The following is a 27,838-nucleotide window of genomic DNA, read 5'->3' as shown; positions in this document are numbered from 1 at the left end:
CTTGATTGAATTGACTCTTTCTTGGTGTGTGAGTGGGACTCAGTCCCACTCCAGCTGGTATTAAAAGGTCTGGATTGAATTGGCTCTTTCCTGGTGATGTGAGTGGGGCTCAGTACCACTCCAGCTGGTATTAATAGAGGCCTGGATTGAATTGGCACTTTCCTGGTGTGTGAGTGGGACTCAGTACCACTCCAGCTGGTATTAATAGAGGCCTGGATTGAATTGGCACATTCCTGGTGTGTGAGTGGGACTCCGTTCCACTCCAGCTGGTATTAATAGAGGCCTGGATTGAATTGGCACTTTCCTGGTGTGTGAGTGGGACTCAGTTCCACTCCAGCTGGTATTAATAGAGGTCTGGGTTGAATTGACTCTTTCTTGGTGTGTGTGTGTGGGACTCAGTCCCACTCCAGCTGGAATCAGTAGAGGCCTGGATTGAATTGGCACTTTCCTGGTGTGTGAGTGGGACTCAGTCCCATTCCAGCTGGTATTTAGAGGTCTGGATTGAATTGGCTCTTTCCTGGTGATGTGAGTTGGGCTCAGTACCACTCCAGCTGGTATTACTGGTGGCCTGGATTGAATTGGCACTTTCCTGCTGTGCGAGTGGGACTCAGTTCCACTCCAGCTGGTATTTATAGAGGTCTGGGTTGAATTGACTCTTTCTTGGTGTGTGTGTGGGACTCAGTCCCATTCCAGCTGGTATTTAGAGGTCTGGATTGAATTGGCTCTTTCCTGGTGATGTGAGTGGGGCTCAGTACCACTCCAGCTGGTATTAATAGAGGCCTGGATTGAATTGGCACTTTCCTGGTGTGCGAGTGGGACTCAGTTCCACTCCAGCTGGGATTAAAAGAGGCCTGGATTGAATTGGCACTTCCCTGGTATATGTTTGGGACTCAGTACAACTCCAGCTGGTATTAATAGAGGCCTGGATTGAATTGGCAGTTTCCTGGTGTGTAATTGGGACTCAGTTCCACTTCAGCTGGTATTAATAGAGGCCTGGTTTGAATTGACTCTTTCCTGGTGTGTGAGTGGGACTCAGTTCCACTCCAGCTGGCATAAATAGAGGCCTGGTTTAAATTGACTCTTTCCTGGTGTGTGAGAGGGGCTCAGTACCACTCCAGCTGGTATTAATACAGACCTGGATAGAATTGCCTCTTTCCTGGTGTGTGAGTGGGACTCAGTTCCACTCCAGCTGGTATTAATAGAGGTCTGGATTGAATTGGCGCTGATCTGGTGTGTGTGTGTGACTCAGTACCACTCCAGCTGGAATCAGTAGAGGCCTGGATTGAATTGGCACTTTCCTGGTGTGTGAGTGGGAATCAGTACCACTCCAGCTGGTATTAATAGAGGTCTGGGTTGAATTGACTCTTTCTTGGTGAGTGAGTGGGACGCAGTCCCATTCCAGCTGGGATTCAGAGGTCTGGATTGAATTGGCTCTTTCCTGGTGATGTGAGTGGTGCTCAGTACCACTCCAGCTGGTATTACTGGAGGCCTGGATTGAAAAAGCACTTTCCTGGTGCGTGAGTGGGACTCGGCTCCACTCAAGCTGGTATTAATAGAGGCCTGGATTGAATTGGCACTTTCCTGGTGTGTGAGTGGGACTCAGTACCACTCCAGCAGGTATTACTGGAGGCCTGGATTGAATTGGCACTTTCCTGGTGTGTGAGTGGGACTCAGTTCCACTCCAGCTGGTATTAATAGAGGCCTGGATTGAATTGGCACTTCCCTGGTATATGTGTGGGACTCAGTACCACTCCAGCTGGTATTAATAGAGGCCTGGATTGAATTGGCACTTTCATGGTGTGTGAGTGGGACTCAGTTCCACTCCAGCTGGTATTAATAGAGGCCTGGTTTGAATTGACTCTTTCCTGGTGTGTGAGTGGGACTCAGTTCCACTCCAGCTGGTATAAATAGAGGCCTGGTTTAAATTGACTCTTTACTGGTGTGTGAGTGGGGCTCAGTACCACTCCAGCTGGTATTAATACAGACCTGGATAGAATTGCCTCTTTCCTGGAGTGTGCGTTGTACTCAGTACCACTAGAGCTGGTATTAAGTGGTCTGGATTGAATTGGCACTTTCTTGGTGTGTGAGTGGGACTCATTACCACTCCAGCTGGTATTAAGAGGTCTGGATTCAATTGGCTCTTTCTAGGTGTATGAGTGAGACTCAGTACCACTCCTGCTGGTATTAAGTGGTCTGGATTGAATAAGCTCTTTCTTGGTGTGTGAGTGGGACTCAGTACCACTCCAGCTGGTATTACTAGAGGTCTGGATTGAATAGACTCTTTCCTGGTGTGTGAGTGGGACTCAGTCCCACTCCAGCTGGTATTAAAAGGTCTGGATTGAATTGGCTCTTTCCTGGTGTGTGAGTGGGACTCGGTCCCATTCCACCTGCTATTCAGAGGTCTGGATTGAATTGGCTCTTTCCTGGTGATGTGTGTGGGGCTCAGTACCACTCCAGCTGGTATTAATAGAGGCCTGGATTGAATTGGCACTTTCCTGGTGTGTGAGTGGGACTCAGTACCACTCCAGCTGGTATTAATAGAGGCCTGGATTGAATTGGCACATTCCTGGTGTGTGAGTGGGACTCAGTTCCACTCCAGCTGGTATTAATAGAGGTCTGGATTGAATTGGCGCTGATCTGGTGTGTTTGTGGGACTCAGTACCACTCCAGCTGGTATCAATAGAGGCCTGGATTGAATTGGCACTTTCCTGGTGTGTGAGTGGGACTCAGTACCACTCCAGCTGGTATTAATAGAGGTCTGGGTTGAATTGACTCTTTCTTGGTGTGTGAGTGGGACTCAGTCCCATTTCAGCTGGTATTTAGAGGTCTGGATTGAATTGGCTCTTTCGTGGTGATGTGAGTGGGGCTCAGTACCACTCCAGCTGGTATTACTGGTGGCCTGGATTGAATTGGCACTTTCCTGGTATATGTTTGGGACTCAGTACCCCTCCAGCTGGTATTAATAGAGGCCTGGATTGAATTGGCACTTTCCTGGTGTGTAAGTGGGACTCAGATCCACTCCAGATGGTATTAATAGAGGCCTGGATTGAATTGGCACTTCCCTGGTATATGTTTGGGACTCAGTACCCCTCCAGCTGGTATTAATAGAGGCCTGGATTGAATTGGCACTTTCCTGCTGTGCGAGTGGGACTCAGTTCCACTCCAGCTGGTATTAATAGAGGCCTGGATTGAATTGGCACTTCCCTGGTATATGTTTGGGACTCACTACCCCTCCAGCTGGTATTAATAGAGGCCTGGATTGAATTGGCACTTTCCTGCAGTGCGAGTGGGACTCAGTTCCACTCCAGCTGGTCTTCATAGAGGCCTGGATTGAATTGGCACTTCCCTGGTATATGTTTGGGACTCAGTACCCCTCCAGCTGGTATTAATAGAGGCCTGGATTGAATTGGCACTTTCCTGGTGTGTAAGTGGGACTCAGTTCCACTCCAGCTGGTATTAATAGAGGCCTTGTTTGAATTGACTCTTTCCTGCTGTGTGAGTGGGACTCAGTTCCACTCCAGCTGGCATAAATAGAGGCCTGGTTTAAATTGACTCTTTCCTGGTGTGTGAGTGGGGCTCAGTACCACTCCAGCTGGTTTTAATACAGACCTGGATAGAATTGCCTCTTTCCTGGAGTGTGAGTTGGACTCTGTACCACTCCAGTTGCTGTTAATAGAAACCTGGTTTGAATTGGCTCTTTCCTGGTGTGTGAGTGGGGCTCAGTGCCACTCCAGCTGGTATTAATACAGACATGGATAGAATTGCCTCTTTCCTGGAGTGTGAGTTGGACTCAGTACCACTCCAGCTGGTATTAAGAGGTGTGGATTGAATTGGCACTTTCTTGGTGTGTGAGTGGGATTCATTACCACGACAGCTGGTATTAAGAGGTCTGGATTGAATTGGCTCTTTCTTGGTGTTTGAGTGAGACTCAGTACCACTCCAGCTGGTATTAAGAGGTCTGGATTGAATAAGCACTTTCTTGGTGTGTGAGTGGGACTCAGTAGCACTCCAGCTGGTATTAATACAGGTCTTGATTGAATTGACTCTTTCTTGGTGTGTGAGAGGGACTCGGTCCCATTCCAGCTGGTATCTAGAGGTCTGGATTGAATTGGCTCTTTCTTGGTGATGTGAGTGGGGCTCAGTACCACTCCAGCTGGTATTAATAGAGGCCTGGATTGAATTGGCACTTTCCTGGTGTGTAAGTGGGACTCAGTTCCACTCCAGCTGGTATTAATAGAGGCCTTGTTTGAATTGACTCTTTCCTGCTGTGTGAGTGGGACTCAGTTCCACTCCAGCTGGCATAAATAGAGGCCTGGTTTAAATTGACTCTTTCCTGGTGTGTGAGTGGGGCTCAGTACCACTCCAGCTGGTTTTAATACAGACCTGGATAGAATTGCCTCTTTCCTGGAGTGTGAGTTGGACTCTGTACCACTCCAGTTGCTGTTAATAGAAACCTGGTTTGAATTGGCTCTTTCCTGGTGTGTGAGTGCGGCTCAGTGCCACTCCAGCTGGTATTAATACAGACATGGATAGAATTGCCTCTTTCCTGGAGTGTGAGTTGGACTCAGTACCACTCCAGCTGGTATTAAGAGGTCTGGATTGAATTGGCACTTTCTTGGTGTGTGAGTGGGATTCATTACCACGACAGCTGGTATTAAGAGGTCTGGATTGAATTGGCTCTTTCTTGGTGTTTGAGTGAGACTCAGTACCACTCCAGCTGGTATTAAGAGGTCTGGATTGAATAAGCACTTTCTTGGTGTGTGAGTGGGACTCAGTAGCACTCCAGCTGGTATTAATATAGGTCTTGATTGAATTGACTCTTTCTTGGTGTGTGAGTGGGACTCGGTCCCATTCCAGCTGGTATTAAGAGGTCTGGATTGAATTGGCTCTTTCTTGGTGATGTGAGTGGGGCTCAGTACCACTCCAGCTGGTATTAATAGAGGCCTGGATTGAATTGGCACATTCCTGGTGTGTGAGTGGGACTCCGTTCCACTCCAGCTGGTATTAATAGAGGCCTGGATTGAATTGGCACTTTCCTGGTGTGTGAGTGGGACTCAGTTCCACTCCAGCTGGTATCAGTAGAGGCCTGGATTGAATTGGCACTTTCCTGGTGTGTGAGTGGGACTCAGTACCACTCCAGCTGGTATTAATAGAGGTCTGGGTTGAATTGACTCTTTCTTGGTGAGTTTGTGGGACGCAGTCCCATTCCAGCTGGTATTAATAGAGGCCTGGATAGATTTGGCACTTTCCTGGTGTGTGAGTGGGACTCAGTACCAGTCCAGCTGGTATTAATAGAGGCCTGGATTGAATTGGCACATTCCTGGTGTGTGAGTGGGACTCCGTTCCACTCCAGCTGGTATTAATAGATGTCTGGATTGAATTGGCGCTGATCTGGTGAGTGTGTGGGACTCAGTACCACTCCAGCTGGTATCAATAGAGGCCTGGATTGAATTGGCACTTTCCTGGTGTGTGAGTGGGACTCAGTACCACAGCAGCTGGTATGAATAGAGGTCTGGGTTGAATTGACTCTTTCTTGGTGTGTGAGTGGGACTCAGTCCCATTCCAGCTGGTATTCAGAGGTCTGGATTGAATTGGCTCTATCCTGGTGATGTGAGTGGGTCTCAGTACCACTCCAGCTGGTATTACTGGCGGCCTGGATTGAATTGGCACTTTCCTGGTATGTGAGTGGGACTCAGTTCCACTCCAGCTGGTATTAATAGAGGCCTGGATTGAATTGGCATTTCCCTGGTATATGTTTGGGGCTCAGTACCACTCCAGCTGGTATTAATAGAGGCCTGGATTGAATTGGCACTTTCCTGATGTGTGAGTGGGACTCAGTTCCACTCCAGCTGGTATTAATAGAGCACTGGTTTGAATTGACTCTTTCCTGGTGTGTGAGTGGGACTCAGTTCCACTCCAGCTGGTATAAATAGATGCCTGGTTTAAATTGACTCTTTTCTGGTGTGTGAGTGGGGCTCAGTACCTCTCCAGCTGGTATTAATACAGACCTGGATAGAATTGCCTCTTTCCTGGAGTGTGAGTTGGACTCAGTACCACTCCAGTTGCTATTAATAGAAACCTGGATTGAATTGGCTCTTTCCTGGTGATGTGAGTGGGGCTCAGTACCACTCCAGCTGGTAATAATGGAGGCCTGGATTGAATTGGCACTTTCCTGGTGTGTGAGTGGGACTCGGTACCACTCCAGCTGGTATTAATAGAGGCCTGGATTGAATTGGCAATTTCCTGGTGTGTGACTGGGACTCAGTTCCACTCCAGCTGGTATTAATAGAGGCCTGGATTGAATTGGCAATTTCCTGGTGTGTGAGTGGGACTCGGTACCACTCCAGCTGGTATTAATAGAGGCCTGGATTGAATTGGCACTTTCCTGGTGTGTGTGAGGGACTCACTTCCACTCGAGATGGTATTAATAGAGGCCTGGTTTAAATTGAATCTTTCCTGGTGTGTGAGTGGTGCTCAGTACCACTCTAGCTGGTATTAAAACAGACCTGGATTGAATTGCCTCTTTCCTGATGTGTGAGTTGGACTCAGTACCACTCCAGCTGGTATTAATAGAAACCTGGTTTGAATTGGCACTTTCCTGGTGTCTGAGTGGGATTCAGTATCACTCCAGCTGGTATTAATAGAGGGCTGGATTTGAATTGCCTCTTTCCTGGTGGTTGAGTGGGACTCAGTACCGCTCCGGCTGCTATTAATAGAGGCCTGGATTGAATTGCCTCTTCGCTGGTGTGTGGGTGGGACTCAGTACAACTCCAGCTGCTATTAATAGAAACCTGGTTTGCATAGGCTCTGTTCTGTTGTGAGAGTGGGACTCAGTACCACTTTCGCTGGTATTTTCGAGATCTGGATTGAATTGGCTATTTCCTGGTTTGTGAGTGGGGCTGTGTCCCACTCCATCTGGTATTCAAAGCCTCCTGGATTGAATTGGCTCTTTCCTGGTGTGTGAGTGGGGCTGAGTCCCACTCCAGCTTGTACAAATAGAGATCTGGATTGATTTGGCTCTTTCCTGGTTTGTGAGTGGGGCTCAGTCCCACTCCAGTCGCTATAAATAGAGGCCTGGATCGAAATGTCGCTTCACTGGTATGTGAGTGGGGCTCAGTACCACTCCAGCTGTTATTAATAGAGACCTGGATTGAATTGGCTCTATCCTGGTGTTTCAGTGAGACTCAGACCCAATCCCGCTGGTTTTAATAGAAGCCTGGATTGAGTTGCCACTTTCCTGCTCTGTGACTGGGACTCAGTACGACTCCAGCTGGTAATAATAGAAATTTGCTTTCAATTGGTACTTTCCTGGTGTGTGAGTGGGACTCAGTCCCATTCCAGCCGGTATTTCGAGGTCTGGATTGAATTGGCTCTTTCCTGGTGATGTGAGTGGGGCTCAGTACCACTCCAGCTGGTATCAATAGAGGCCTGGATTGAATTAGCACTTTCCTGGTGCGTGAGTTCGACTCGGTACCACTCCAGCTGGTATTAATAGAGGCCTGGATTGAATTGGCACTTTCCTGGTGTATGTGTGGGACTCAGTACCACTCCAGCTGGTATTAATAGAGGCCTGGATTGAATTGGCACGTTCCTGGTGTGTGAGTGGGACTCAGTACCACTCCAGCTGGTATTCATAGAGGTCTGGATTGAATTGACTCTTTCTTGGTGTATGAGTGGGACTCAGTCCCATTACAGCTGGTATTCAGAGGTCTGGATTGAATTGGCTCTTTCCTGGTGATGTGAGTGGGGCTCAGTACCACTCCAGCTGGTATTACTGGAGGCCTGGATTGAATTGGCACTTTCCTGGTGTGTGAGTGGGACTCAGTACCTCTCCAGCTGGTATTAATAGAGGCCTGGATTGAATTGGCACATTCCTGCTGTGTGAGTGGGACTCGGTACCACTCCAGCTGGTATTAACAGAGGCCTGGTTTGAATTGACTCTTTCTTGGTGTGTGAGTGGGACTCAGTTCCACTCCAGCTGGGATAAATAGATGCCTGGTTTAAATTGACTCTTTACTGATGTGTGAGTGGGGCTCAGTGCCACTCCAGCTGATATTAATACAGACCTGGATAGAATTGCCTCTTTCCTGGAGTGTGAGTTGGACTCAGTACCACTCCAGCTGGTATTAAGAAGTCTGATTTGAATTGGCACATTCTTGGTGTGTGAGTGGGACTCATTACCACTCCAGCTGGTATTAAGAGGTCTGGATTGAATTGGCTCTTTCTTGGTGTGTGAGTGACTCAGTACCACTCCAGCTGGTATTAAGAGGTCTGGATTGAATAAGCTCTTTCTTGGTGTGTGAGTGGGACTCAGTACCACTCCAGCAGGTATTACTAGAGGTCTGGATTGAATTGACTCTTTCTTGGTGTGTGAGTGGGACTCCGTCCCACTCCAGCTGGTATTGAAAGGTCTGGATTGAATTGGCTCTTTCTTGGTGTGTGAGTGGGACTCGGTCCCGTTCCAGCTGGTATTCAGAGGTCTAGATTGTATTGGCTCTTTCCTGGTGAGGTGAGTGGGGCTCAGTACCACTCCAGCTTGTATTAATAGAGGCCTGGATTGAATTGGCACTTTCCTGGTGTGTGAGTGGGACTCAGTACCACTCCAGCTGGTATTAATAGAGGCCTGGATTGAATTGGCACACTCCTGGTGTGTGAGTGGGACTCAGTACCACTCCAGCTGGTATCAATAGAGGCCTGAATTTAATTGGCACTTTCCTGGTTTGTGAGTGGGACTCAGTACCACTCCAGCTAGTATTGATAGAGGTCTGGGTTGAATTGCCTCTTTCTTGGGGTGTGAGTGGGACTCAGTCCCATTCCAGCTGGTATTCAGAGGTCTGGATTGAATTGGCTCTTTCCTGTTGATGTGAGTGGGGCTCAGTACCACTCCAGCTGGTATTACTGTTGGCCTGGATTGAATTCGCACTTTCCTGGTGTGTTCGTGGGACTCAGTTCCACTCCAGCTGGTATTAATAGAGCCCTGGATTGAATTGGCACTTCCCTGGTATATGTTTGGGACTCAGTGCCACTCCAGCTGGTATTAATAGAGGCCTGGATTGAATTGGCCATTTCCTGGTGTGTGAGTGGGACTCAGTTCCACTCCAGCTGGTACTAATAGAGGCCTGGATTGAATTGGCTCTTTCCTGGTTCGTGAGTGGGGCTCAGTACCACTCCAGCTGGTATTAATAGATGTCTGGATTGAATTGCCTCTTTCCTGGTGTGCGAGTGGGGCTCAGTACCACTCCAGTTGGTATTAATAGATGTCTGGATTGAATTGCCTCTTTCCTGGTGTGTGCGTGGGACTCAGTACCACTCCAGCTGGTATTAATAGATGTCTAGATTGAATTGACTCTTTCCTGGTGTGTGAGTGGGACTCAGTCCCACTCCAGCTGGTATTAAGAGGTCTGGATTGAATTGCCTCTTTCCTGGTGTGTGAGCGGGACTCAGTACCACTCCAGCTGGTATGAATAGAGACCTGGATTGAAATGCCTCTTTCCTGTTGTGTTCGTCAGGCTCAGTCGCTCTCCAGCTTGTATTCATAGAGGTCTGGACTGAATTGGCTCCTTCCTGGTGTGAGGGTGGGGCTCAGTACCACTCCAGCTGGTATTAATAGAAACCTGGTTTGAATTGGCTCTTTCCTGTTGTGTGAGTGGGACTCAGTACCACTCTAGCTGCAATGAATAGAGACCTGGATTGAAAAGCCTCTTTCCTGTTGTGTTCGTCAGGCTCAGCCGCACTCCAGCTTGTATTCATAGAGGTCTGGATTGAATTTGCTCCTTCCTGGTCAGTGAGTGGGGCTCAGTACCACTCCAGCTGGTATTAATAGAGGTCTGGATTGAATTGGCTCCTTCCTGGTGCGTGAGTGGGGCTCAGTACCACTCCAGCTGGTATTAATAGAAGGCTGGATTGAATTGGCTCTTTCCTGTTGTGTGAGTGGGACTCAGTTCCACTCCAGCTGGTATAAATAGAGGCCTGGTTTAAATTGACTCTTTCCTGGTGTGTGAGCGGTGCTCAGTACCACTCCAACTTGTATTAATAGAGGCCTGTATTGAATTGCCTCTTTCCTGGTGTGTGAGTTGGACTCAGTAACACTCCAGCTGGTATTAATAGAAACCTGGTTTGAATTGGCACTTTCCTGGTGTCTGAGTGGGATTCAGTACCAGTCCAGCTGGTATTAAGAGGTCTGGATTGAATTGGCTCTTTCTTGGCGTGTGAGTGAGCCTCAGTACCACTCCAGCTGGTATTAAGAGGACTGGATTGAATTGGCGCTTTCGTGGTGTGTGAGTGGGACTCAGTACCACTCCAGCTGGTATTAATAGAGGTCTGGATTGAATTGACTCCTACTTGGTGTGTGTGTGGGACTCGGTCCCATTCCGGCTGGTATTCAGAGGTCTGGATTGAATTGGCTCTTTCCTGGTGATGTGAGTGGGGCTCAGTACCACTCCAGCTGGTATTAATAGAGGCCTGGATTGAATTGGCACTTTCCTGGTGTGTGAGTGGGACTCAGCACCACACCAGCTGGTATCAATAGAGGCCTGGATTGAACTGGCACTTTCCTGGTGATTGAGTGGGTCTCAGTTCCACTCCAGCTGGTAATACTGGAGGCCTGGATTTAATTGGCACTTTCCTGGTGTGTGAGTGGGACTCAGTTCCACTCCAGGTGGTATTAATAGAGGCCTGGCTTGAATTGGCACTTATCTGGTGTGTGTGTGGGACTCAGTACCACTCCAGCTGGTATCAATAGAGGCCTGGATTGAATTGGCACTTTCCTGGTGTGTGAGTGGGACTCAGTACCACTCCAGCTGGTAATAATAGAAATTTGCTTTCAATTGGTACTTTCCTGGTTTGTGAGTGTGACTCAGTACCATTCCAGCTGGTATTTAGATGTCTGGATTGAATTGGCTCTTTCCTAGTGATGTGAGTGGGGCTCAGTACCACTCCAGCTGGTATTTTTGGAGGCCTGGATTGAATGGCACTTTCCTGGTGTGTGAGTGGGACTCGGTACTACTCCAGCTGGTATTAATAGAGGCCTGGATTGAATTGGCAATTTCCTGGTGTGTGAGTGGGACTCAGTTCCACTCCAGCTGGTATTAATCGAGGCCTGGATTGAATTGGCACTTTCCTGGTGTGTGAGTGGGACTCACTTCCACTCGAGCTGGTATTAATAGAGGCCTGGTTTGAATTGACTCTTTCTTGGTGTGTGAGTGGGACTCAGTTCCACTCCAGCTGGTATAAATAGAGGCCTGGTTTAAATTGACCCTTTCCTGGTGTGTGAGTGGGGCTCAGTACCACTCCAGCTGGTATTAATACAGACCTGGATTGAATTGCCTCTTTCCTGATGTGTGAGTTGGACTCAGTACCACTCCAGCTGGTATTAATATAAACCTGGTTTGAATTGGCACTTTCCTGGTGTCTGTGTCGGATTCAGTACCACTCCAGCTGGTATTAATAGTAACCTGTGTTGAATTGGCTCAGTCCTGTGTGAGAGTGGGACTCAGTACCACTCCAGCTGGTATTTATAGAGATCTGGATTGATTTGGCTCTTTCCTGGTATGTGAGTGGGGCTCAGTACCACTCCAGCTGGTATTAAAAGAGTTCTGGATTGAATTTGCTCTTTCCTGGTGTGTGAGTGGTGCTCAGTCCCTCTCCAGCTGGTATCAATAGTAACCTGTTTTGAATTGGCACTTTCCTGGTGTCTGTGTCGGATTCAGTACCACTCCAGCTGGTATTAATAGTAACCTGTGTTGAATTGGCTCAGTCCTGTGTGAGAGTGGGACTCAGTACCACTCCAGCTGGTATTTATAGAGATCTGGATTGATTTGGCTCTTTCCTGGTATGTGAGTGGGGCTCAGTACCACTCCAGCTGGTATTAAAAGAGTTCTGGATTGAATTTGCTCTTTCCTTGTGTGTGAGTGGTGCTCAGTCCCTCTCCAGCTGGTATCAATAGTAACCTGTTTTGAATTGGCTCTGTCCTGGTGTGTGCGTGGGGCTCAGCCACTCCAGCTGGTATTAATAGAGGCCTGGAATGAATTGACTCTTTCCTGGTGTGTACGTGGGACTCAGTACCACTCCAGCTGGTACTTATAGAGATCTGGATTGATTTGGCTCTTTCCTGGTGAGTGAGTGGGGCTCAGTACCACTCCAGCTGGTATGAAAAGATTTCTGCATTGAAATTGCTCTTTCTTGGTGAGTGAGTGGGACTCAGTAATACTCCAGCTGGTATTAATAGAGGATTGGATTGAATTGGCTCTTTCCTGTTGTGACAGTGGTACTCAGTACCACTCCAGCTGGTATTAATAGAGATCTAGATTGAATTGCCTCTTTCCTGGTGTGTGAGCGGGGCTCAGTACCACTCCAGCTGGTATTAATACAGGCCTGGATTGAATTGCCTCTTTCCTGGTGGGTGAGTGGGACTCAGTACCACTCCAGCTGGTATGAATAGAGACCTGGATTGAAATGCCTCTTTCCTGTAGTGTGAGTGGGACACAGTACCACTCCAGCTGGTATTAATAGAAACCTGGTTTGAATTGGCTCTTTCCTGTTGTGTTCGTCAGGCTCAGTCGCACTCCAGCTTGTATTCATAGAGGTCTGGAATGTATTGGCTCTTTCCTGGTGTGTGAATGCGGCTATGTACCACTCCAGCAGGTATTAATGGAGGTCTGGATTGCATTGGCTCCTTCCTGGTGAGTCAGTGGGGCTCAGTACCACTCCAGATGGTATTAATAGAGGTCTGGATTGAATTGTCTCCTTCCTGGTGTGTGAGTGGGACTCAGTACCACTCTAGCTGGTATTAATAGAGGTCTGGATTGTATTGGCTCCTTCCTGGTGTGTGAGTGGGGCTCAGTACCTCTCCAGCTGGTGTTAATAAGAGGTCTGGATTGAATTGACTCTTTCCAGATGTGTGAGTGGGACTCAGTACCACTCCAGCTAGTATTAATGGAGGCCTGGATTGAATTGGCTCTTTCCTGGTGTGTGAGTGGGGCTCAGTACCACTCCAGCTGGTATTAATGGAGCCTGGATTGAATTGGCTCTTTCCTGGTTCGTGAGTGGGGCTCTGTACCACTCCAGCTGGTATTAATAGAAACCTGGTTTGAATTGGCTCTTTCCTGTTGTGTGAGTGGGACTCAGTACCACTCTAGTTGGTATGAATAGAGACCTGGATTGAAAAGCCTCTTTCCTGTTGTGTTCGTCAGGCTCAGTCGCACTCCAGCTTGTATTCAGAGAGGTCTGGATTGAATTTGCTCCTTCCTGGTCAGTGCGTGGGGCTCAGTACCATTCCAGCTGGTATTAATAGAGGTCTGGATTGAATTGGCTCCTTCCTGGTGCGTGAGTGGGGCTCAGTACCACTCCAGCTGGTATTAATAGAGGTCTGGATTGAATTGGCTCCTTCCTGGTGTGTGAGTGGGGCTCAGTACCATTCCAGCTGGTATTAATCGTCGCCTGGATAGAATTGCCTCTTTCCGGGTGTGTGAGTGGGGCTCAGTACCATTCCAGCTGGTATTAATCGAGGCCTGGATAGAATTGCCTCTTTCCTGGTGTGTGAGTGGGACTCAGTACCACTCCAGCTGGTTTTAATAGAGGCCTGGATTGAATTGGCTCTTTCTTGGTGTGTGAGTGGGACTCAGTACCACTCCAGCTGGTGTTAATAGAGGTTTCGATTGAATTGGCTCTTTCCTGGTGTGTGAGTGGGAATCAGTGCCACTCCAGCAGCTATTAATAGAGGTCTGGATTGTTTTGGCACTTTTCAGGTGCGTGAGTGGGGCTCCGTACCACTCCAGCTGGTATAAATAGAGGCCTTTATTGAATTGTCTCTTTATTGCTGTGTGAGTGGGACTCAGTACCGCTCCAGCTGGTATAAATAGAGGCCTGTATTGAATTGGCTCTTCACTGGTGTTTGAGTGGCACTCAATACCACTCCTGCTGGTATTGATAGAAGCCTGGATTGAATTGGCTCTTTCCTGGTGTGTGATGGGACTCAGTGCCACTCCAGCTGGTATTAATAGAGACCTGGATTGAATTGGCTCTTTCCTGGTGTGTGAGTGGGACTCAGTGCCACTCCAGCTGGTATTAATAGAGGCCTGGATTGAACTGGCTCTTTCCTGGTGTGTGAGTGGGGCTCAGTACCACTCCAGCTGGCATTAATCGAGGCCTGTATTGAATTGGCTCTTTCCTGGAGTGTGAGTGGGAGTTAATTCCACTCCGGCTGGTATTAATAGAGGCCTGTAATGAACTGTCCCTTTCCTGCTGTGTGAGTGGGACTCAGTACCACTCCATTTGGTGTTAATAGAGGCCTGGATTGAATTGGCTCTTTCCTGTTGTGTGAGTTGGAGTTAATTCCACTCCTGCTGGTATTAATAGAGGCCTGGATTGAATTGGCTCTTCCCTGGTATGTGAGTGAGACTCAGTGACACTCCAACTGGTGTTCAGGGAAGCCTGGAATGAACTATCTCTTTCCTGGTGTGTGAGTGGGGCTCAGTCCCACTCCAGCTGGTATCAATGGCGGTCTGGCTTTAATTGGCTTTTTCCTGGTGTTTGAGTGGGACTCAGTACCACTGCAGCTGGTATTAATAGAGATCTGGATTGAATTCGCTCTTTCCTGGTGTGTGAGTGAGAGTCAGTACCACTGCAGCTGATAATAGTAGAGACCTGGAATAAATTTCCTCTTTCCTGGTGTGTGTGTGGGATTCAGTACCACTCCAGCTGGTATTAATATAGGCTCGGTTTCAATTGGCTCTTTCCTGGTGCGTGAGTGGGTATCAGTCCTACTACAAATAGTATTAATGGAGAACTGGATTGAATTGGCTCTTTCCTGGTGTGTGAGTGAGACTCAGTACCACTGCAGCTGGTATTAATAGAGACCTGGATTGAATTCGCTCTTTTCCTGGTGTGTGAGTGGGGCTCAGCACTAGTACTAATGGTATTAATACAGATCTGGATTGAATTCGCTCTTTCCTGGTGTGTGAGTGAGACTCAGTACCACTGCAGCTGATAATAGTAGAGTCCTGGAATAAATTTCCTCTTTCCTGGTGTGTGTGTGGGATTCAGTACCACTCCAGCTGGTGTTAATATAGGCTCGGTTTCAATTGGCTCTTCCCTTGTGTGTGAGTGGGACTCAGTACCACTCCAGCTGGTATAAATAGAGACCTGGATTGTTTTGGCTCTTTCCTCATGTGTGAGTGAGACTCAGTACCACTCCAGCTGGTATGAATAGAGACCTGGATTGAAATGCCTCTTTCCTGTAGTGTGAGTGGGACACAGTACCACTCCAGCTGGTATTAATAGAAACCTGGTTTGAATTGGCTCTTTCCTGTTGTGTTCGTCAGGCTCAGTCGCACTCCAGCTTGCATTCATAGAGGTCTGGAATGTATTGGCTCTTTCCTGGTGTGTGAATGCGGCTATGTACCACTCCAGCAGGTATTAATGGAGGCCTGGATTGCATTGGCTCCTTCCTGGTGAGTCAGTGGGGCTCAGTACCACTCCAGATGGTATTAATAGAGGTCTGGATTGAATTGTCTCCTTCCTGGTGTGTGAGTGGGACTCAGTACCACTCTAGCTGGTATTAATAGAGGTCTGGATTGTATTGGCTCCTTCCTGGTGTGTGAGTGGGGCTCAGTACCTCTCCAGCTGGTGTTATTAAGAGGTCTGGATTGAATTGACTCTTTCCAGATGTGTGAGTGGGACTCAGTACCAGTCCAGCGTGTATTAATGGAGGTCTGGATTGAATTGGCTCTTTCCTGGTGTGTGAGTGTGGCTCAGTACCACTCCAGCTGGTATTAATGGAGGCCTGGATTGAATTGGCTCTTTCCTGGTTCGTGAGTGGGGCTCAGTACCACTCCAGCTGGTATTAATAGATGTCTGGATTGAATTGCCTCTTTCCTGGTGTGTGAGTGGGGCTCAGTACCACTCCAGCTGGTATTAATAGATGTCTGGATTGAATTGCCTCTTTCCTGGTGTGTGAGTGGGACTCAGTCCCACTCCAGCTGGTATTAAGAGGTCTGGATTGAATTGCCTCTTTCCTGGTGTGTGAGCGGGACTCAGTACCACTCTAGCTGGTATGAATAGAGACCTGGATTGAAAAGCCTCTTTCCTGTTGTGTTCGTCAGGCTCAGTCGCACTCCAGCTTGTATTCATAGAGGTCTGGATTGAATTTGCTCCTTCCTGGTCAGTGAGTGGGGCTCAGTACCACTCCAGCTGGTATTAATAGAGGTCTGGATTGAATTGGCTCCTTCCTGGTGCGTGAGTGGGGCTCAGTACCACTCCAGCTGGTATTAATAGAAGGCTGGATTGAATTGGCTCTTTCCTGGTGTGTGAGTGGGGCTCAGTACCATTCCAGCTGGTATTAATCGAGGCCTGGATAGAATTGCCTCTTTCCTGGTGTGTGAGTGGGACTCAGTACCACTCCAGCTGGTTTTAATAGAGGCCTGGATTGAATTGGCTCTTTCTTGGTGTGTGAGTGGGACTCAGTACCACTCCAGCTGGTGTTAATAGAGGTTTCGATTGAATTGGCTCTTTCCTGGTGTGTGAGTGGGAATCAGTGCCACTCCAGCAGCTATTAATAGAGGTCTGGATTGTTTTGGCACTTTTCAGGTGCGTGAGTGGGGCTCCGTACCACTCCAGCTGGTATAAATAGAGGCCTTTATTGAATTGTCTCTTTATTGCTGTGTGAGTGGGACTCAGTACCGCTCCAGCTGGTATAAATAGAGGCCTGTATTGAATTGGCTCTTTACTGGTGTTTGAGTGGCACTCAATACCACTCCTGCTGGTATTGATAGAAGCCTGGATTGAATTGGCTCTTTCCTGGTGTGTGAGTGGGACTCAGTGCCACTCCAGCTGGTATTAATAGAGGTCTGGATTGAATTGGCTCTTTCATGGTGTGTGAGTGGGGCTCAGTACCATTCCAGCTGGTATTAATAGAGGCCTGGATTGAACTGGCTCTTTCCTGGTGTGTGAGTGGGGCTCAGTACCACTCCAGCTGGCATTAATCGAGGCCTGTATTGAATTGGCTCTTTCCTGGAGTGTGAGTGGGAGTTAATTCCACTCCGGCTGGTATTAATAGAGGTCTGTAATGAACTGTCCCTTTCCTGCTGTGTGAGTGGGACTCAGTACCACTCCATTTGGTGTTAATAGAGGCCTGGATTGAATTGGCTCTTTCCTGTTGTGTGAGTTGGAGTTAATTCCACTCCTGCTGGTATTAATAGAGACCTGGATTGAATTGGCTCTTTCCTGGTGTGTGAGTGGGACTCAGTGCCACTCCAGCTGGTATTAATAGAGGCCTGGATTGAACTGGCTCTTTCCTGGTGTGTGAGTGGGGCTCAGTACCACTCCAGCTGGCATTAATCGAGGCCTGTATTGAATTGGCTCTTTCCTGGAGTGTGAGTGGGAGTTAATTCCACTCCGGCTGGTATTAATAGAGGCCTGTAATGAACTGTCCCTTTCCTGCTGTGTGAGTGGGACTCAGTACCACTCCATTTGGTGTTAATAGAGGCCTGGATTGAATTGGCTCTTTCCTGTTGTGTGAGTTGGAGTTAATTCCACTCCTGCTGGTATTAATAGAGACCTGGATTGAATTGGCTCTTTCCTGGTATGTGAGTGAGACTCAGTACCACTCCAACTGGTGTTCAGGGAAGCCTGGAATGAACTATCTCTTTCCTGGTGAGTGAGTGGGGCACAGTCCCACTCCAGCTGGTATCAATGGCGGTCTGGCTTTAATTGGCTTTTTCCTGGTGTGTGAGTGGGGCTCAGTACCACTCCAGCTGGTATTAATAAAGGTTTGCATTGAATTGGCTTTTTCCTGGTGTTTGAGTGGGACTCAGTACCACTGCAGCTGGTATTAATAGAGATCTGGATTGAATTCGCTCTTTCCTGGTGTGTGAGTGAGAGTCAGTACCACTGCAGCTGATAATAGTAGAGACCTGGAATAAATTTCCTCTTTCCTGGTGTGTGTGTGGGATTCAGTACCACTCCAGCTGGTATTAATATAGGCTCGGTTTCAATTGGCTCTTTCCTGGTGCGTGAGTGGGTATCAGTCCTACTACAAATAGTATTAATGGAGAACTGGATTGAATTGGCTCTTTCCTGGTGTGTGAGTGAGACTCAGTACCACTGCAGCTGGTATTAATAGAGACCTGGATTGAATTCGCTCTTTTCCTGGTGTGTGAGTGGGGCTCAGCACTAGTACTAATGGTATTAATACAGATCTGGATTGAATTCGCTCTTTCCTGGTGTGTGAGTGAGACTCAGTACCACTGCAGCTGATAATAGTAGAGTCCTGGAATAAATTTCCTCTTTCCTGGTGTGTGTGTGGGATTCAGTACCACTCCAGCTGGTGTTAATATAGGCTCGGTTTCAATTGGCTCTTCCCTTGTGTGTGAGTGGGACTCAGTACCACTCCAGCTGGTATAAATAGAGACCTGGATTGTTTTGGCTCTTTCCTCATGTGTGAGTGAGACTCAGTACCACTCCAGCTGGTATGAATAGAGACCTGGATTGAAATGCCTCTTTCCTGTAGTGTGAGTGGGACACAGTACCACTCCAGCTGGTATTAATAGAAACCTGGTTTGAATTGGCTCTTTCCTGTTGTGTTCGTCAGGCTCAGTCGCACTCCAGCTTGCATTCATAGAGGTCTGGAATGTATTGGCTCTTTCCTGGTGTGTGAATGCGGCTATGTACCACTCCAGCAGATATTAATGGAGGCCTGGATTGCATTGGCTCCTTCCTGGTGAGTCAGTGGGGCTCAGTACTACTCCAGATGGTATTAATAGAGGTCTGGATTGAATTGTCTCCTTCCTGGTGTGTGAGTGGGACTCAGTACCACTCTAGCTGGTATTAATAGAGGTCTGGATTGTATTGGCTCCTTCCTGGTGTGTGAGTGGGGCTCAGTACCACTGCAGCTGGTATTAATAGAGACCTGGATTGAATTCGCTCTTTTCCTGGTGTGTGAGTGGGGCTCAGCACTAGTACTAATGGTATTAATACAGATCTGGATTGAATTCGCTATTTCCTGGTGTGTGAGTGAGAGTCAGTACCACTGCAGCTGATAATAGTAGAGTCCTGGAATAAATTTCCTCTTTCCTGGTGTGTGTGTGGGATTCAGTACCACTCCAGCTGGTGTTAATATAGGCTCGTTTTCAATTGGCTCTTCCCTTGTGTGTGAGTGGGACTCAGTACCACTCCAGCTGGTATAAATAGAGCCCTGGATTGAATTGGCTCTTTCCTCGTGTGTGAGTGAGACTCAGTCCCTCTCCAGCTGGTATTGTTAGATACCTGGAGTGAATTGGCTCTTTCCTGGTGTGTAAATGGGAGTTAATTTTACTCCAGCTGGCATTAATAGGGGCCTGGGTTGAATTGGTTATTTCCCGGTTTGTGAATGAGCCTCAGTACCACTCCAGCTGGTATTAATATAGGCTCAAATTCAATTGGCTGTTATCTGGTGTGTGAGTGGGGCTCAGTACCACTCCAGCTGGCATTAATAGAGATCTGGATTGAATTGGCTGTTTCCTGGTGTGTGTGTGGGACTCAGTACCACTCCAGCTGGTTTTAACAAAGGCCACTTCGATCTGATGATATGCACTGTTGTCTGTTTGATGTCACCTGCACAGCGGCCATTTTACGCGACATGTGCTGCGGCCATTCTAAATGATGTGCTCTGTGGTCTGTTTGATGTCACCTTCACTGCGGCCATTTTACGTGGCATGTGGTACGGCCATTTTAAATGATATGCACTGTGGTCTGTTTGATGTCACCGTCACTGCGTCCATTTTAAATGATATGCTCTGTGTTCTGTTCGATGTCACCTTCACTGCGGCCATTTTACGTGACATGTGCTGCGGCCATTTTCAATGATATGCTCTGTGGTCTGTTTGATGTCACCTTCACTGCGGCCATTTTATGCAACATGTGCTGCGGCCATTTTAAATGATATGCTCTGTGGTCTGTTTGATGTCACCTTCACTGCGGCCATTTTACGCGACATGTGCTGCGGCCATTTTAAATGAAATGCACTGTCGTCTGCTGGAATTGAGAGTAATCCACGGGGATCATTTTCAATGTTTTCTGTCCAGGGCAGTGAATGTAACAGATAATAAATGAGAATAAAGTCTCATAAAGGATATTAAATCACAGACAATCATAAAGATTATAAAGATTTACAAAGTGAGAGGAAGAATTATAAACAGTTTATCAAGGTTGTAAAGATCAGTAAATGTTTATAAATTATCATAAAGAATTATCAATAATTATCAGGATTCTTTTTGTTTGAAAGGGATTATCAAAGAATCAGAAAGATTCAGACTCCGCCCCCACTCCCGTCACCCTGGAAACTGACCCCGCCCCCACTCCCGTCACCTCGGTAACAGACCCCGCCCCCACTCCCGTCACCCTGGAAACAGATCCCGCCCCCACTCCCGTCACTCTGGAAACAGACCCCGCCCCCACACCGTCACCTCGGTAACAGACCCCGCCCCCACTCCCGTCACCCTGGAAACAGATCCCGCCCCCACTCCCGTCACTCTGGAAACAAACCACGCCCCCATTCGCCGTCATCCTGGTAACAGACTCCGCCCCCACCTCGTCACACTGGAAACAGATCCCGCCCCCACTCCCGTCACTCTGGAAACAGACCCCGCCCCTACTCCCGTCACTCTGGAAACAGACCCCGCCCCCACTCCCGCCACCCTGGAAACAGACCCCGCCCCTACACCGTCACCTTGGAAACAGACACCCCCCCACTCCCGTCACCTTGGAAACAGACCCTGACCCCACTCCCGTCACTCTGGAAACCGACGCCGCCCCAGCACCCGTCACTTTGGACACAGATCCCGCCCCCCACTCCCGTCACTCTGGAAACGGATCCCGCCCCTACTCCCGTCACTCTGGAAACAGACCCCCGCCCCCACTCCCGTCACTCTGGAAACAGACTCCGCCCCTACTCCCGTCACTTTGGAAACAGACCCCGCCCTTCACTCCTGTCACTCTGGAAACAGACCCCGCCCCTACACCGTCACTCTGGAAACAGAACACGCCCCTACTCCCGTCACTCGAAACAGACACCGCGCCCACTTCCGTCACCCTGGAAACAGACTCCGCCCCCACTCCTGTCACCCTGGAAACAGACACCGCCCCCACACCTGTCACCTTGGTAACAGATCCCGCCCCTACTCCCGTCACTCTGGAAACAGACCCCGCCCCCACTCCCGTCACCTTGGAAACAGACCCCGCCTGCACTCCTGTCACTCTGGAATCAGACCCCGCCCCCACTGCCGTCACTCTGGAAACAGACTACACCCCCACTCCCTTCGACCTGGAAACAGACTCCGCACCCACTCCTGTCACTCTGGAAACAGAACCCGCCCTCACTCCCGTCACTCTGGAAACAGACCCCGCCCCCACTCGCGTCACTCTGGAAACAGACCCCGCCCCCCACTCCCTTCACTCTGGAAACAGACCCCGCCCCCACTCGCGTCACTCTGGAAACAGACCCCGCCCCCGCTCCCATCTCCCTGGAAACAGACCCCGCCCCCACTCCCGCCACTCTGAAAACAGACACCGCTCCCATTCGCCGTCACCTTGGACACAGACCCCGCCCCCACCTCGTCACACTGGAAACAGATTCCGCCCCCAGACACCGTCACCGTGCAGACAGGCCCCACCCCCGCTCTGTCCCCGTGATGACAGACCCCGCCCCCACTCGCCGTTACCTCGGTATCAGACCTCGCCCCCAGACACTGTCACCGTGGACACAGACCCCGCCCCCACTCGCCATCAACTCGGAAACAGACCCCGCCCCAACTCCTCCGTCACTCTGGAAACAGACCTCACCCCTACTCCCGTCACCTTAGTAACAGACACCGCCCCCACCTCGTCACACTGGAAACATACCCCGCCCCCCACTCCCGTCACTCTGGAAACAGACCCCGCCCCCACTCCCGTCACCCTGGTAACAGACCCCGCCTCCACTCGCCGTCAACTTGGAAACAGACCCCGCCCCCACTCCTCCATCACTCTGGAAACAGACCTCACCCCCACTCCCGTCACCTTGGTAACAGACTCTTCCCCCCACTCCCGCCACCCTGGTAACAGACCCCGCACCATTCGCCGTCATCCTGGAAACAGACTCCGCCCCCTCCTCGTCACACTGGAAACAGACCCCGCCCCATACTCCCGTCACCCTGGAAACAGAGCCCGCCCCCACTCCCGTCACCCTGGCAACAGACCCCGCCTCCACTCGCCGTCACGCTGGAAACAGACCCCGCCCCCACTGCCGTCACTCTGGAAACAGACCCCGCCCCCACTCCCGTCACCCTGGAAACAGACCTCGCCCCCACTCCCGTCACCTTGGTAACAGACCACGGCCCCCACTCCCGTCACCCCGGATACAGACCCCGCCCCCACTCCCGTCACCCAGGTAACAGACCCCGCCACCACTCCCCTCACCCTGGAAACATAGTCCGCCCCCCACTCCCGTCACCCTGGTAAACGACCCCGCCCGCATTCGCCGTCATCCTGGTAACAGACTCCGCCCCCACCTCGTCACACTGGAAACGGTCCCCGCCCCCCACTCCCGTCACCCCGGAAACAGACCCCGCCCCCACTCCCGTCACCCTGGTAACAGACCCCCACCCACTCCCATCACCTTGGAAACAGACCCTGACCCCACTCCCGTCACTCTGGAAACCGACCCCGCCCCAGCACCCGTCACTTTGGAAACAGACCCCGCCTCCACTCCCGTCACTCTGGAAACAGACCCCGCCCCTACTCCGTCACTCTGGAAACAGACCACGCCCCCACTCCCGTCACTCTGGAAACAGACACCGCCACGACTCCCGTCACTTTGGAAACAGACCCCGCCCCCACAACCGTCACTCCGGAAACAGACCCCGACCCTACACCCGTCACTCTGGAAACAGAACACGCCCCTACTCCCGTCACACGAAACAGACCCCGCGCCCGCTTTGGTCACCCTGGAAACAGACTCCGCCCCCACTCCCGTCACCCTGGAAACAGACACCGCCCCCACTCCCGTCACCTTGGTAACAGATCCTGCCCCCACTCCCGTCACTCTGGAAACAGACCCCGCCCCTACTCCCATCACATTGGAAACAGACCTCGCCCCCACTCCTGTCACTCTGGAATCAGACCCGCCCCCACTCCCGTCACTCAGGAAACAGACCCCGCCCCCACTCCCGTCACTGTGGAAACAGACCCCGCCCCCACTCCCTTCACCCTGGAAACAGCACTCCGCAGCCACTCCCGTCACCCTGGAAACAGACCCCGCCCCCACTCGCCGTCACTCTGGAAACAGACACCGCCCTCACTCCCGTCACTCTGGAAACAGACCTCACCCCCACTCCCGTCACCTTGGTAACAGGCCCCGCCCCACTCCGTCACCCTGGTAACAGACCCCGCCCCCCACTCCCGTCAACACGGAAACAGACCCCGCCCCCACCTGGTCACACTGGTAACAGACCCCGCCCCCCCCACTCCCGTCACACCGGAAACAGACCCCGCCGCCACTCCCGTTACCTTGGTAACAGACCCTGCCTCCACTCGCCATCAACTTGGAAACAGACCCCGCCCCCACTCCTCCGTCACTCTGGAAACAGACCTCACCCCCACTCCTGTCACCTTGGTAACAGACTCCGCCCCCCACTCCCGTCACCCTGGTAACAGACCCCGCCCCATTCGCCGTCATCCTGGAAACAGACCCCGCCCCCACTCCGTCACCATGGTAACAGACCCCGCCCCCACTCCCCTCACCCTGGCAACAGACTGCGCCCACACTCCCGTCACCCCGGAAAGAGACCCCCGCCCCCACTCCCGTCACTTTGGAAAAAGACTCCGCCCCCCACACCCGTCACTCCGGAAACAGACCTCGCCCCTACACCCGTCACTCTGGAAACAGAACACGCCCCTACTCCCGTCACACGAAACAGACCCCGCGCCCGCTTCGGTCACCCTGGAAACAGATTCCGCCACCACTCCCGTCACCTTGGTAACAGACCCCGCCCCACTCCGTCACCCTGGTAACATACCCCGCCCCCCACTCCCGTCAACACGGAAACAGACCCCGCCCCCACCTCGTCACACTCGTAACAGACCCCGCCCCCCCACTCCCGTCACACCAGAAACAGACCCCGCCGCCACTCCCGTCACCTTGGTAAGACAGCCCGCCTCCACTCCCCTCACCCTGGAAACAGACTCCGCCCACACTCCCGTCACCCCGGAAAGAGACCCCCGCCCCCACTTCCGTCACCTTGGAAACTGACGCCACCCCCACTCCTCCGTCACTCTGGAAAAAGACCTCACCCCCACTCCCGTCACCTTGGTAACAGACTCCGCCCCCCACTCCCGTCACCCTGGTAACAGACCCCGCCCCATTCGCCGTCATCCTGGAAACAGACTCCGCCCCACCTCGTCACACTGGAATCAGACCCAGCCCCCACTACCGTCACTCTGGAAACAGACCCCGCCCCCACTCCCGTCACCTTGGTAACAGATCCCGCCCCCACTCCTGTCACCTTGGAAACACACCCCGCCCCCCACTCCCGTCAACACGGAAACAGACCCCGCCCCCACCTCGTCACACTGGTAACAGACCCCGCCCCCCCACTCCCGTCACACCGGAAACAGACCCCGTCGCCACTCCCGTCACCTTGGTAACAGACCCTGCCTCCACTCGCCATCAACTCGGAAACAGACCCCGCCCCCACTCCTCCGTAACTCTGGAAACAGACCTCACCCCCACTCCTGTCACCTTGGTAACAGACTCCGCCCCCCACTCCCGTCACCCTGGTAACAGACCCCGCCCCATTCGCCGTCATCCTGGAAACAGACCCCGCCCCCACTCCGTCACCATGGTAACAGACCCCGCCTCCACTCCCCTCACCCTGGCAACAGACTGCGCCCACACTCCCGTCACCCCAGAAAGAGACCCCCGCCCCCACTCCCGTCACTTTGGAAACAGACCCCGCCCCCCACACCCGTCACTCCGGAAACAGACCTCGCCCCTACACCCGTCACTCTGGAAACAGAACACGCCCCAACTCCCGTCACACGAAACAGACCCCGCGCCCGCTTCGGTCACCCTGGAAACAGATTCCGCCACCACTCCCGTCACTCTGGAAACAGACACCGCCCCCACTCCCGTCACCTTGGTAACAGACCCCGCCCCACTCCGTCACCCTGGTAACAGACCCCGCCCCCCACTCCCGTCAACACGGAAACAGACCCCGCCCCCACCTCGTCACATTCGCAACAGACCCCGCCCCCCCACTCCCGTCACACCAGAAACAGACCCCGCCGCCACTCCCGTCACCTTGGTAAGACAGCCCGCCTCCACTCCCCTCACCCTGGAAACAGACTCCGCCCACACTCCCGTCACCCCGGAAAGAGACCCCCGCCCCCACTCCCGTCACCTTGGAAACAGACCCCACCCCCACTCCTCCGTCACTGTGGAAAAAGACCTCACCCCCACTCCCGTCACCTTGGTAACAGACTCCGCCCCCCACTCCCGTCACCCTGGTAACAGACCCCGCCCCATTCGCCGTCATCCTGGAAACAGACTCCGCACCACCTCGTCACACTGGAATCAGACCCCGCCCCCACTACCGTCACTCTGGAAACAGACCCCGCCCCCACTCCCGTCACCTTGGAAACAGACCGCGCCCCCACTCCTGTCACTCTGGAAACAGACCCCGCCCCCACTCCGTCACTCTGGAAACAGACCCCGCCCCCACTCCCTTCACTCTGGAAACAGACTCCGCACCCACTCCCGTCACTTTGGAAACAGACTACGCCCCCACTCCCTTCACCCTGGAAACAGACTCCGCCCACACTCCGTCACCCTGGAAACAGACACCGCCCCCCACTCCCGTCACCTTGCAAACAGATCCCGCCCCCACTCCCATCACTCTGGAAACAGACCCCGCCCCCACTCCCGTCAACTTGGAAACAGACCCCGCCCCCACTCCCGTCACTCGGGAAACAGACCCCGCCCCCACTCCCTTCACGCTGGAAACAGACTCCGCACCCACTCCTGTCACTCTGGAAACAGACCTCGCCCCCACTCCCGTCACTCTGGAAACAGACCCCGCCCCCACTCCCGTCACCCTGGAAACAGACCCCGCCCCCACTCGCCGTCACTCTGGAAACAGACGCCGCCCCCACTTCCGTCACTCTGGAAACAGACCTCACCCCCACTCCCGTCACCATGGTAACAGACCCCGCCCCGACTCCATCACCCTGGTAATAGACCCCGCCCCCTCTCCCGTCAACACGGAAACAGACCCCGCCCCCACCTCGTAACACTGGAAACAGACCCCGCCTCCACTCGCCATCAACTTGGAAACAGACCTCACCCCCACTCCCGTCACCTTGGTAACAGACTCCGCCCCCCACTCCCGTCACCCTGGTAACAGTCCCCGCCCCATTCGCCGTCATCCTGGAAACAGACTCCGCCCCACCTCGTCACACTGGAAACAGACCCCCGCCTCCCACCCCCGTCACCCAGGAAACAGACCCCGCCTCCACTCGCCGTCACGCTGGAAACAGACCCCGCCCCCACTCCCGTCACTCTGGAAACAGACCCCGCCCCCACTCCCGTCACCCTGGCAACATACCACGCCCCCACTCCCGTCACCTTGGTAACAGACCCCGCCCCCCACTCCCGTCACCCCGGATACAGACCCCGCCCCCACTCTCGTCACCCTGGTAACAGACACCGCCCCCACTCCCCTCACCCTGGAAACAGAGTCCGCCCCCCACTCCCGTCACCCTGGTAACAGACCCGCCCTCATTCGCCGTCATCCTGGTAACAGACACCGCCTCCACTCCCGTCACCCTGGAAACAGACCTCGCCCCCACTCCCGTCACCTTGGTAACAGACCACGCCCCCACTCCCGTCACCTTGGTAACAGACCCCGCCCCCACTCCCGTCACACAGTAAACAGACCCCGCCCCCACTCCACTCACAATGGAACCATACTCCGCCCCCCACTCCCGTCACCCTGGTAACAGACCCCGCCCCCATTCGCCGTCATCCTGGTAACAGACTCCGCCCCCACCTCGTCACACTGGAAACAGACCCCGCCCCCACTCGCCGTCACTCTGGAAACAGACCCCGCCCAAACTCCCGTCACTGTGGAAACAGACCCCGCCCCCACTCCCCTCACACTGGAAACTGACTCCGCCCCCCACTCCAGTCACCCTGGTAACAGACCCTGCCCCCATTCGCCGTCATCCTGGAAACAGACTCCGCCCCCACCTCATCACACTGGAAACAGACCCCGCCCCCCACTCCCGTCACCCCGGAAACTGACCCCACCCCCACTCCCGTCACCCTGGTAACAGAACCCGCCCCCACTGCCGTCACCTTGGTAACAGATCCCGCCCCCACTCCCGTCACTCTGGAAACAGACCCCGCCCCCACTCCCGTCACCTTGGAAACAGACCCCGCCCCCACTCTGTCACTCTGGAATCAGACCCCGCCCCCACTCCCGTTACTCTGGAAAAAGACCCCGCCCCCACTCCCGTCACTCTGGAAACAGACCCCGCCCCCACTCCCTTCACCCTGGAAACAGACTCCGCACCCACTCCCGTCACTCTGGAAACAGACTACGCCTCCACTCCCTTCACCCTGGAAACAGACTCCGCCCCCACTCCTGTCACTCTGGAAACAGACATCGCCCCCACTCCCGTCACTCTGGAAACAGACCCCGCCCCCACTCACCGTCACTCTGGAAACAGACCCCGCCCCCACTCCCGTCACCCTGGAAACAGACCACGCCCCCACTCGCCGTCACTCTGGAAACAGACCCCGCCCCCACTCCCGTCACTCTGGAAACAG

This window comes from Heterodontus francisci, chromosome 50, assembly GCF_036365525.1.
Source record: "Heterodontus francisci isolate sHetFra1 chromosome 50, sHetFra1.hap1, whole genome shotgun sequence".
NCBI lineage: Eukaryota > Metazoa > Chordata > Chondrichthyes > Heterodontiformes > Heterodontidae > Heterodontus > Heterodontus francisci.
Note: the sequence above shows the minus strand (reverse complement) of the source record.